General features: G+C 41.4%; 10 non-coding genes across 10 annotated transcripts; all 10 read right to left on the bottom strand.

Moving 5' to 3' along the window:
- Positions 1 to 2,168: 2,168 nt before the first annotated feature.
- trnah-gug (transfer RNA histidin (anticodon GUG)) lies at positions 2,169 to 2,239 on the bottom strand. The gene has a single exon. It is a non-coding gene; the product is annotated as a tRNA-His (tRNA).
- Positions 2,240 to 2,624: 385 nt separating this feature from the next.
- trnar-acg (transfer RNA arginine (anticodon ACG)) lies at positions 2,625 to 2,697 on the bottom strand. The gene has a single exon. It is a non-coding gene; the product is annotated as a tRNA-Arg (tRNA).
- A 1,393-nt stretch (positions 2,698 to 4,090) lies between these two features.
- On the bottom strand, positions 4,091 to 4,163 carry trnar-acg (transfer RNA arginine (anticodon ACG)). Its single transcript has one exon. It is a non-coding gene; the product is annotated as a tRNA-Arg (tRNA).
- Positions 4,164 to 5,096: 933 nt separating this feature from the next.
- On the bottom strand, positions 5,097 to 5,167 carry trnah-gug (transfer RNA histidin (anticodon GUG)). The gene has a single exon. It is a non-coding gene; the product is annotated as a tRNA-His (tRNA).
- A 382-nt stretch (positions 5,168 to 5,549) lies between these two features.
- On the bottom strand, positions 5,550 to 5,622 carry trnar-acg (transfer RNA arginine (anticodon ACG)). Its single transcript has one exon. It is a non-coding gene; the product is annotated as a tRNA-Arg (tRNA).
- Positions 5,623 to 6,560: 938 nt separating this feature from the next.
- trnah-gug (transfer RNA histidin (anticodon GUG)) lies at positions 6,561 to 6,632 on the bottom strand. The gene has a single exon. It is a non-coding gene; the product is annotated as a tRNA-His (tRNA).
- Positions 6,633 to 7,018: 386 nt separating this feature from the next.
- Positions 7,019 to 7,091, bottom strand: trnar-acg (transfer RNA arginine (anticodon ACG)). Its single transcript has one exon. It is a non-coding gene; the product is annotated as a tRNA-Arg (tRNA).
- A 934-nt stretch (positions 7,092 to 8,025) lies between these two features.
- Positions 8,026 to 8,097, bottom strand: trnah-gug (transfer RNA histidin (anticodon GUG)). The gene has a single exon. It is a non-coding gene; the product is annotated as a tRNA-His (tRNA).
- A 383-nt stretch (positions 8,098 to 8,480) lies between these two features.
- trnar-acg (transfer RNA arginine (anticodon ACG)) lies at positions 8,481 to 8,553 on the bottom strand. Its single transcript has one exon. It is a non-coding gene; the product is annotated as a tRNA-Arg (tRNA).
- Positions 8,554 to 9,940: 1,387 nt separating this feature from the next.
- Positions 9,941 to 10,013, bottom strand: trnar-acg (transfer RNA arginine (anticodon ACG)). Its single transcript has one exon. It is a non-coding gene; the product is annotated as a tRNA-Arg (tRNA).
- Between the last annotated feature and the right edge of the window lie 2,025 nt (positions 10,014 to 12,038).

The raw sequence follows: 12,038 nt of genomic DNA, 5'->3' as shown, positions 1-12,038 counted from the left end.
CTTGAGCAATGCAACTAGGATGCCATCGAGGCCTGGCCGAGCAGACGGCCCCAACGTCCCTCATGGCGCTCCAGAATAGGATGGCGCTGGACATGCTGTTGGCTGAAAAAGGAGGAGTCTGTTCCATGTTCGGAGAGATGTGCTGTACGGTCATCCCTAACAACACTGCCCCATGGGAAGGTCACCAGGGCTTTGAACCAACTTCGAGCCCTTTCCCAGGAGATGCATGACGCCTCAGGTGTATCAAATCCATGGAGGGTGGATGACAACCTTTTTTGGCAAATGGAAGAATCTTATCACTGCTTGTTTGACATCTATTGCTGTTTTTCCCTCGCTATTCTAGTTACCTGTGGGTGTTGCTGTGTGCCTGCCTGCGGACCATGATATCCCGGCTCATCACCACTGCCTTGTCCAAAGAAAAAGCGCCGCCTCCCTATTCCGCTGGGATGCTGCCATTACTCACCATGCCCAGAGGACGGGGAGGATGTTGAGGCACTGCAGTTAGTGTAAAAAGTGTTCGCACCTAGTAGGTGCGAAAAGGGGGAATTTGTGGGAAATAATACAATGACTGAGGTGGTGATGAACAGGGCACTCAGGAACGGCCACGTAAAAGCTGGCTTAGAGTATATACTGAATTAACCAAAGACTAAATAAGAGTGTGTGTATGTGTTCATATTATACATTATGCTTTGCAGCTGGGTTACAGCTAGGAGGGAGAGAACAGACAGGGCTATCTTAGTCAGATATGCTACAGTGAGCACGAAGAGGAGATGGTGAGGCCAAGGACACTGAAGTTCAGGACGGTCTGATAACTCAGAGAACAGGACATACAACTTAAAGGGAGTGCATAGCTGTCTTGTGAAGTAAATGATAACTGAAAATAATAGACATGCAAGAAGGGAGAGGCAGAGCAGGGATTGTAACCCAGCAACAGTATAGCTGACCAATCAGGCCCCACAAGGGGACCAATAACCTTGAGCACAATATTGTCTAAGTGCCTTTGGGGGACCTCTGTACTAAGCAATTCTCCATCAGTCCGTGCACGTGTAAACTGCTCGAACGCATTTCATCTGTTGACCACAAGAATAAACACTGTGTTAATTCATCATGGAGTCAGTTGTCAGTTTTATAGAAGGATTTCCCCAACGTGCTAAAGAAGCAATCCGAGCTAGCTAGAAGTCGAACCTAGATTCTTCTGATTCGTAGTCAGACGCTTTATCCATTGCGCCACTAGCCCTACATTCAGCATTGGGAAAAAAGCTACGTTTCCTCACCATTGTATGCAAATAGTTTATGATCTTTGTTGGCAAACGTAGAGAAGGCCAGTCAAATTTTGTTGTTGTCCAAAATTTGGGGACTCTTGAAGGACTTTTAGGCTAAGCTGTCCATTTTTATCAATGTAAAGTAAAGCAGAAGAAGTAGTAATTCAAAGGAACACAGAAAAGTAGCTCCTCACAGGTGCCGTGACCCAGATTCCTAACGGGTTGCTGTAGCCGCCGCAACGCAAAGTACCAAGCACTATGAGATCACGGCCATTTGGTATTGAAATTGCCGCGTTGTTGTGATAGCATAGTCGGAAATCTGAATCACAAATATGCTGCTATTTTCTAGGTTTCCCTAATTGAAGAGTAACAACTGATAATTCCAGGGATAGTTTATCTAGTGCTGCTGATTCGAAAAAAACAAATACAGAAAAGCTTGATGATAGCTTTTGCTTGAGTTAAATTGAAGGATTTAGGGCTGTTTTAGCACATGTTGAAAAGCTATTTACGCATCATTAGACTGTTCATACGTATAAATTTACTGTGATAGACAGTTTGTACCGGAGTAAACTTGGAAATGAGTATCAAGTAATTTAATAGCTAAGAACAGAACAAACTATCCAGGAGTCATCCCTTACGTCTTGTGAAATGTAATCAGACACATTACCCATTGCCCCACAAGCCCTAGGTTCAGAGAGCATTGGGAGTATCTGGGTTCTCACACCATTCTATGCAAACAGTTGATCTTTGTTGCCAATTGTACAGAATCCAGTCAAATCTTTGTTCTAATCCAAACGTGGGGCCTCCTGCAGGACCTTTATCCTGATCTGTCCAGTTTCTATCATTGTAAAATGAAGCGAGGATGGAACAATTTAGAGGCATAACAGAGATCAAGCTTCTCAAAGTTGCCGAGACCCGGATTCGAACCGGGTTGCTGCGGCCACAACGCAGAGTACTAACCACTATACGATCACGGCCACTTGGTAGCAGTGGGGCCTTGTTTTTGTGATAGCATAGTTGGAACTCTGAACTTCAACTCTACTGATATTTTCCCGCTTTCTCTAATTGTTGACTAACAAATGAAAATTTCATGGATGGTTTATCTAGCACTGCTGATTCTGTCCTTCAGGGACAAATTAGTTTTTTCAAGGAAAGATGATTAGCAAGCAAAAACAGGAAAACATCAGCTTGATTATTGCTGTAGTTGACTGACACCAAGGGGCTTAGATAAATTTACACACATGTTGAAACAATGAGAACACATCATTTGGCTCTTCATATATGTCCATTTTCTTTGTAGTGTTTGTGTTGGGGGTAAAGTTGGAAATGACAAACAACGGATTTAGGTGCTAAAGAGCAATCCGAGCTAGCTAGGAGTCGAACCTAGAATCTTCTGATTCGTAGTCAGACGCGTTATCCATTGCGCCACTAGCCCTACATTCAGCATTGGGAAAAAAGCTACGTTTCCTCACCATTGTATGCAAATAGTTGTGATCTTTGTTGGCAAACGTAGAGAAGGCCAGTCAAATGTTTGTTGTTGTCCAAAATTTGGGGACTCTTGAAGGACTTTTAGGCTAAGCTGTCCAGTTTTTATCAATGTAAAGTAAAGCAGAAGAAGTAGTAATTCAAAGGAACAACAGAAAAGTAGCTCCTCACAGGTGCCGTGACCCAGATTCCTAACGGGGTTGCTGTAGCCGCCGCAACGCAAAGTACCAAGCACTATGAGATCACGGCCATTTGGTATTGAAATTGCCGCGTTGTTGTGATAGCATAGTCGGAAATCTGAATCACAAATATGCTGCTATTTTCTAGGTTTCCCTAATTGAAGAGTAACAACTGATAATTCCAGGGATAGTTTATCTAGTGCTGCTGATTCGAAAAAACAAATACAGAGAAAGCTTGATGATAGCTTTGCTTGAGTTAAATTGAAGGATTTAGGGCTGTTTTAGCACATGTTGAAAAGCTATTTACGCATCATTAGACTGTTCATACGTATAAATTTACTGTGATAGACAGTTTGTACCGGAGTAAACTTGGAAATGAGTATCAAGTAATTTAATAGCTAAAGAACAGAACAAACTATCCAGGAGTCATCCCTTACGTCTTGTGAAATGTAATCAGACACATTACCCATTGCCCCACAAGCCCTAGGTTCAGAGAGCATTGGGAGTATCTGGGTTCTCACACCATTCTATGCAAACAGTTGATCTTTGTTGCCAATTGTACAGAAATCCAGTCAAATCTTTGTTCTAATCCAAAACGTGGGGCCTCCTGCAGGACCTTTATCCTGATCTGTCCAGTTTCTATCATTGTAAAATGAAGCAGAGGATGGAACAATTTAGAGGCATAACAGAGATCAAGCTTCTCAAAGTTGCCGAGACCCGATTCGAACCGGGTTGCTGCGGCCACAACGCAGAGTACTAACCACTATACGATCACGGCCACTTGGTAGCAGTGGGGCCTTGTTTTTGTGATAGCATAGTTGGAACTCTGAACTTCAACTCTACTGATATTTTCCCGCTTTCTCTAATTGTTGACTAACAAATGAAAATTTCATGGATGGTTTATCTAGCACTGCTGATTCTGTCCTTCAGGGACAAATTAGTTTTTTTCAAGGAAAGATGATTAGCAAGCAAAAACAGGAAAACATCAGCTTGATTATTGCTGTAGTTGACTGACACCAAGGGGCTTAGATAAATTTACACACATGTTGAAACAATGAGAACACATCATTTGGCTCTTCATATATGTCCATTTTCTTTGTAGTGTTTGTGTTGGGGGTAAAGTTGGAAATGACAAACAACGGATTTAGGTGCTAAAGAGCAATCCGAGCTAGCTAGGAGTCGAACCTAGAATCTTCTGATTCGTAGTCAGACGCGTTATCCATTGCGCCACTAGCCCTACATTCAGCATTGGGAAAAAAGCTACGTTTCCTCACCATTGTATGCAAATAGTTTGATCTTTGTTGGCAAACGTAGAGAAGGCCAGTCAAATGTTTGTTGTTGTCCAAAATTGGGGACTCTTGAAGGACTTTAGGCTAAGCTGTCCAGTTTTTATCAATGTAAAGTAAAGCAGAAGAAGTAGTAATTCAAAGGAACAACAGAAAAGTAGCTCCTCACAGGTGCCGTGACCCAGATTCCTAACGGGTTGCTGTAGCCGCCGCAACGCAAAGTACCAAGCACTATGAGATCACGGCCATTTGGTATTGAAATTGCCGCGTTGTTGTGATAGCATAGTCGGAAATCTGAATCACAAATATGCTGCTATTTTCTAGGTTTCCCTAATTGAAGAGTAACAACTGATAATTCCAGGGATAGTTTATCTAGTGCTGCTGATTCGAAAAAAACAAATACAGAGAAAGCTTGATGATAGCTTTGCTTGAGTTAAATTGAAGGATTTAGGGCTGTTTTAGCACATGTTGAAAAGCTATTTACGCATCATTAGACTGTTCATACGTATAAATTTACTGTGATAGACAGTTTGTACCGGAGTAAACTTGGAAATGAGTATCAAGTAATTTAATAGCTAAAGAACAGAACAAACTATCCAGGAGTCATCCCTTACGTCTTGTGAAATGTAATCAGACACATTACCCATTGCCCCACAAGCCCTAGGTTCAGAGAGCATTGGAGTATCTGGGTTCTCACACCATTCTATGCAAACAGTTGATCTTTGTTGCCAATTGTACAGAAATCCAGTCAAATCTTTGTTCTAATCCAAAACGTGGGGCCTCCTGCAGGACCTTTATCCTGATCTGTCCAGTTTCTATCATTGTAAAATGAAGCAGAGGATGGAACAATTTAGAGGCATAACAGAGATCAAGCTTCTCAAAGTTGCCGAGACCCGGATTCGAACCGGGTTGCTGCGGCCACAACGCAGAGTACTAACCACTATACGATCACGGCCACTGGTAGCAGTGGGGCCTTGTTTTTGTGATAGCATAGTTGGAACTCTGAACTTCAACTCTACTGATATTTTCCCGCTTTCTCTAATTGTTGACTAACAAATGAAAATTTCATGGATGGTTTATCTAGCACTGCTGATTCTGTCCTTCAGGGACAAATTGTTTTTTCAAGGAAAGATGATTAGCAAGCAAAACAGGAAAACATCAGCTTGATTATTGCTGTAGTTGACTGACACCAAGGGGCTTAGATAAATTTACACACATGTTGAAACAATGAGAACACATCATTTGGCTCTTCATATATGTCCATTTTCTTTGTAGTGTTTGTGTTGGGGGGAAAGTTGGAAATGACAAACAACGGATTTAGGTGCTAAAGAGCAATCCGAGCTAGCTAGGAGTCGAACCTAGAATCTTCTGATTCGTAGTCAGACGCGTTATCCATTGCGCCACTAGCCCTACATTCAGCATTGGGAAAAAAGCTACGTTTCCTCACCATTGTATGCAAATAGTTGTGATCTTTGTTGGCAAACGTAGAGAAGGCCAGTCAAATGTTTGTTGTTGTCCAAAATTTGGGGACTCTTGAAGGACTTTTAGGCTAAGCTGTCCAGTTTTTATCAATGTAAAGTAAAGCAGAAGAAGTAGTAATTCAAAGGAACAACAGAAAAGTAGCTCCTCACAGGTGCCGTGACCCAGATTCCTAACGGGGTTGCTGTAGCCGCCGCAACGCAAAGTACCAAGCACTATGAGATCACGGCCATTTGGTATTGAAATTGCCGCGTTGTTGTGATAGCATAGTCGGAAATCTGAATCACAAATATGCTGCTATTTTCTAGGTTTCCCTAATTGAAGAGTAACAACTGATAATTCCAGGGATAGTTTATCTAGTGCTGCTGATTCGAAAAAAACAAATACAGAGAAAGCTTGATGATAGCTTTGCTTGAGTTAAATTGAAGGATTTAGGGCTGTTTTAGCACATGTTGAAAAGCTATTTACGCATCATTAGACTGTTCATACGTATAAATTTACTGTGATAGACAGTTTGTACCGGAGTAAACTTGGAAATGAGTATCAAGTAATTTAATAGCTAAAGAACAGAACAAACTATCCAGGAGTCATCCCTTACGTCTTGTGAAATGTAATCAGACACATTACCCATTGCCCCACAAGCCCTAGGTTCAGAGAGCATTGGGAGTATCTGGGTTCTCACACCATTCTATGCAAACAGTTGATCTTTGTTGCCAATTGTACAGCAATCCAGTCAAATCTTTGTTCTAATCCAAAACGTGGGGCCTCCTGCAGGACCTTTATCCTGATCTGTCCAGTTTCTATCATTGTAAAATGAAGCAGAGGATGGAACAATTTAGAGGCATAACAGAGATCAAGCTTCTCAAAGTTGCCGAGACCCGGATTCGAACCGGGGTTGCTGCGGCCACAACGCAGAGTACTAACCACTATACGATCACGGCCACTTGGTAGCAGTGGGGCCTTGTTTTTGTGATAGCATAGTTGGAACTCTGAACTTCAACTCTACTGATATTTTCCCGCTTTCTCTAATTGTTGACTAACAAATGAAAATTTCATGGATGGTTTATCTAGCACTGCTGATTCTGTCCTTCAGGGACAAATTTGTTTTTTCAAGGAAAGATGATTAGCAAGCAAAAACAGGAAAACATCAGCTTGATTATTGCTGTAGTTGACTGACACCAAGGGGCTTAGATAAATTTACACACATGTTGAAACAATGAGAACACATCATTTGGCTCTTCATATATGTCCATTTTCTTTGTAGTGTTTGTGTTGGGGGGTAAAGTTGGAAATGACAAACAACGGATTTAGGTGCTAAAGAGCAATCCGAGCTAGCTAGGAGTCGAACCTAGAATCTTCTGATTCGTAGTCAGACGCGTTATCCATTGCGCCACTAGCCCTACATTCAGCATTGGGAAAAAAGCTACGTTTCCTCACCATTGTATGCAAATAGTTGTGATCTTTGTTGGCAAACGTAGAGAAGGCCAGTCAAATGTTTGTTGTTGTCCAAAATTTGGGGACTCTTGAAGGACTTTTAGGCTAAGCTGTCCAGTTTTTATCAATGTAAAGTAAAGCAGAAGAAGTAGTAATTCAAAGGAACAACAGAAAAGTAGCTCCTCACAGGTGCCGTGACCCAGATTCCTAACGGGGTTGCTGTAGCCGCCGCAACGCAAAGTACCAAGCACTATGAGATCACGGCCATTTGGTATTGAAATTGCCGCGTTGTTGTGATAGCATAGTCGGAAATCTGAATCACAAATATGCTGCTATTTTCTAGGTTTCCCTAATTGAAGAGTAACAACTGATAATTCCAGGGATAGTTTATCTAGTGCTGCTGATTCGAAAAAAACAAATACAGAGAAAGCTTGATGATAGCTTTGCTTGAGTTAAATTGAAGGATTTAGGGCTGTTTTAGCACATGTTGAAAAGCTATTTACGCATCATTAGACTGTTCATACGTATAATTTACTGTGATAGACAGTTTGTACCGGAGTAAACTTGGAAATGAGTATCAAGTAATTAATAGCTAAAGAACAGAACAAACTATCCAGGAGTCATCCCTTACGTCTTGTGAAATGTAATCAGACACATTACCCATTGCCCCACAAGCCCTAGGTTCAGAGAGCATTGGGAGTGTCTGGTTCTCACACCATTCTATGCAAACAGTTGATCTTTGTTGCCAATTGTACAGCAATCCAGTCAAATCTTTGTTCTAATCCAAAACGTGGGCCTCCTGCAGGACCTTTATCCTGATCTGTCCAGTTTCTATCATTGTAAAATGAAGCAGAGGATGGAACAATTTAGAGGCATAACAGAGATCAAGCTTCTCAAAGTTGCCGAGACCCGGATTCGAACCGGGGTTGCTGCGGCCACAACGCAGAGTACTAACCACTATACGATCACGGCCACTTGGTAGCAGTGGGGCCTTGTTTTTGTGATAGCATAGTTGGAACTCTGAACTTCAACTCTACTGATATTTTCCCGCTTTCTCTAATTGTTGACTAACAAATGAAATTTCATGGATGGTTTATCTAGCACTGCTGATTCTGTCCTTCAGGGACAAATTATTTTTTTCAAGGAAAGATGATTAGCAAGCAAAAACAGAAAACATCAGCTTGATTATTGCTGTAGTTGACTGACACCAAGGGGCTTAGATAAATTTACACACATGTTGAACAATGAGAACACATCATTTGGCTCTTCATATATGTCCATTTTCTTTGTAGTGTTTGTGTTGGGGGGTAAAGTTGGAAATGACAAACAACGGATTTAGGTGCTAAAGAGCAATCCGAGCTAGCTAGGAGTCGAACCTAGAATCTTCTGATTCGTAGTCAGACGCGTTATCCATTGCGCCACTAGCCCTACATTCAGCATTGGGAAAAAGCTACGTTTCCTCACCATTGTATGCAATAGTTGTGATCTTTGTTGGCAAACGTAGAGAAGGCCAGTCAAATGTTTGTTGTTGTCCAAAATTTGGGGACTCTTGAAGGACTTTTAGGCTAAGCTGTCCAGTTTTTATCAATGTAAAGTAAAGCAGAAGAAGTAGTAATTCAAAGGAACAACAGAAAAGTAGCTCCTCACAGGTGCCGTGACCCAGATTCCTAACGGGGTTGCTGTAGCCGCCGCAACGCAAAGTACCAAGCACTATGAGATCACGGCCATTTGGTATTGAAATTGCCGCGTTGTTGTGATAGCATAGTCGGAAATCTGAATCACAAATATGCTGCTATTTTCTAGGTTTCCCTAATTGAAGAGTAACAACTGATAATTCCAGGGATAGTTTATCTAGTGCTGCTGATTCGAAAAAACAAATACAGAGAAAGCTTGATGATAGCTTTGCTTGAGTTAAATTGAAGGATTTAGGGCTGTTTTAGCACATGTTGAAAAGCTATTTACGCATCATTAGACTGTTCATACGTATAAATTTACTGTGATAGACAGTTTGTACCGGAGTAAACTTGGAAATGAGTATCAAGTAATTTAATAGCTAAAGAACAGAACAAACTATCCAGGAGTCATCCCTTACGTCTTGTGAAATGTAATCAGACACATTACCCATTGCCCCACAAGCCCTAGGTTCAGAGAGCATTGGGAGTATCTGGGTTCTCACACCATTCTATGCAAACAGTTGATCTTTGTTGCCAATTGTACAAATCCAGTCAAATCTTTGTTCTAATCCAAAACGTGGGGCCTCCTGCAGGACCTTTATCCTGATCTGTCCAGTTTCTATCATTGTAAATGAAGCAGAGGATGGAACAATTTAGAGGCATAACAGAGATCAAGCTTCTCAAAGTTGCCGAGACCCGATTCGAACCGGGGTTGCTGCGGCCACAACGCAGAGTACTAACCACTATACGATCACGGCCACTTGGTAGCAGTGGGGCCTTGTTTTTGTGATAGCATAGTTGGAACTCTGAACTTCAACTCTACTGATATTTTCCCGCTTTCTCTAATTGTTGACTAACAAATGAAAATTTCATGGATGGTTTATCTAGCACTGCTGATTCTGTCCTTCAGGGACAAATTAGTTTTTTCAAGGAAAGATGATTAGCAAGCAAAAACAGGAAAACATCAGCTTGATTATTGCTGTAGTTGACTGACACCAAGGGCTTAGATAAATTTACACACATGTTGAAACAATGAGAACACATCATTTGGCTCTTCATATATGTCCATTTTCTTTGTAGTGTTTGTGTTGGGGGGTAAAGTTGGAAATGACAAACAACGGATTTAGGTGCTAAAGAGCAATCGAGCTAGCTAGGAGTCGAACCTAGAATCTTCTGATTCGTAGTCAGACGCGTTATCCATTGCGCCACTAGCCCTACATTCAGCATTGGGAAAAAGCTACGTTTCCTCACCATTGTATGCAAATAGTTGTGATCTTTGTTGGCAAACGTAGAGAAGGCCAGTCAAATGTTTGTTGTTGTCCAAAATTTGGGGACTCTTGAAGGACTTTTAGGCTAAGCTGTCCAGTTTTTATCAATGTAAAGTAAAGCAGAAGAAGTAGTAATTCAAGGAACAACAGAAAAGTAGCTCCTCACAGGTGCCGTGACCCAGATTCCTAACGGGGTTGCTGTAGCCGCCGCAACGCAAAGTACCAAGCACTATGAGATCACGGCCATTTGGTATTGAAATTGCCGCGTTGTTGTGATAGCATAGTCGGAAATCTGAATCACAAATATGCTGCTATTTTCTAGGTTTCCCTAATTGAAGAGTAACAACTGATAATTCCAGGGATAGTTTATCTAGTGCTGCTGATTCGAAAAAAACAAATACAGAGAGAGCTTGATGATAGCTTTGCTTGAGTTAAATTGAAGGATTTAGGGCTGTTTTAGCACATGTTGAAAAGCTATTTACGCATCATTAGACTGTTCATACGTATAAATTTACTGTGATAGACAGTTTGTACCGGAGTAAACTTGGAAATGAGTATCAAGTAATTTAATAGCTAAAGAGCAGAACAAACTATCCAGGAGTCATCCCTTACGTCTTGTGAAATGTAATCAGACACATTACCCATTGCCCCACAAGCCCTAGGTTCAGAGAGCATTGGGAGTATCTGGGTTCTCACACCATTCTATGCAAACAGTTGATCTTTGTTGCCAATTGTACAGAATCCAGTCAAATCTTGGTTCTAATCCAAACGTGGGGCCTCCTGCAGGACCTTTATCCTGATCTGTCCAGTTTCTATCATTGTAAAATGAAGCAGAGGATGGAACAATTTAGAGGCATAACAGAGATCAAGCTTCTCAAAGTTGCCGAGACCCGATTCGAACCGGGTTGCTGCGGACACAACGCAGAGTACTAACCACTATACGATCACGGCCACTTGGTAGCAGGGGGCCTTGTTTTTGTGATAGCATAGTTTGGAACTCTGAACTTCACTCTACTGATATTTTCCCGCTTTCTCTAATTGTTGACTAACAAATGAAAATTTCATGGATGGTTTATCTAGCACTGCTGATTCTGTCCTTCAGGACAAATTTGTTTTTTCACGGAAAGATGGTTAGCAAGCAAAACAGGAAAACATCAGCTTGATTATTGCTGTAGTTTGACTGACACCAAGGGGCTTAGATAAATTTACACACTGTTTGAAACATGAGAACACATCATTTGGCTCTTCATATATGTCCATTTTCTTTGTAGTGTTTGTGTTGGGGGGTAAAGTTGGAAATGACAAACAACGGATTAGGTGCTAAAGAGCATCCGAGCTAGCTAGGAGTCGAACCTAGAATCTTCTGATTCGTAGTCAGAGGCTTTATCCATTGCGCACTAGCCCTACCATCAGCATTGGGAAAAAAGCTGTTTCCTCACCATTGTATGCAAATAGTTTTGATCTTTGTTGGCAACGTAGAGAAGGCCAGTCAAATGTTTGTTGTTGTCCAAAATTTGGGGACTCTTGAAGGACTTTTAGGCTAAGCTGTCCAGTTTTTATCAATGTAAATTAAGCAGAAGAAGTAGTAATTCAAAGAACACCAGAAAAAGTAGCTCCTCACAGGTGCCGTGACCAGATTCTAACGGGTTGTCTGTAGCCGCCGCAACGCAAAGTAACCAAGCACTATGAGATCACGGCCATTTGGTATTGAAATTGCCGCGTTGTTGTGATAGCATAGTCGGAAATCTGAATCACAAATATGCTGCTATTTTCTAGTTTCCCTAATTGAAGAGTAACAACTGATAATCCTGGATAGTTTTATCTAGTGCTGCTGATTCGAAAAAAACAAATACAGAGAAAGCTGATGATAGCTTTGCTTGAGTAAATTGAAGGATTTAGGGCTGTTTTAGCACATGTTTGAAAAGCTATTTACGCATCATTAGACTGTTCATTACGTATAAATTTACTGTGA

The sequence above is a fragment of the Etheostoma spectabile genome, unplaced genomic scaffold (genome assembly GCF_008692095.1).
Source record: "Etheostoma spectabile isolate EspeVRDwgs_2016 unplaced genomic scaffold, UIUC_Espe_1.0 scaffold00018245, whole genome shotgun sequence".
Classification (NCBI taxonomy): domain Eukaryota; kingdom Metazoa; phylum Chordata; class Actinopteri; order Perciformes; family Percidae; genus Etheostoma; species Etheostoma spectabile.
The sequence above is the reverse complement of the archived record's forward strand: the minus strand, read 5'-3'. Positions and strand labels throughout refer to the sequence as shown.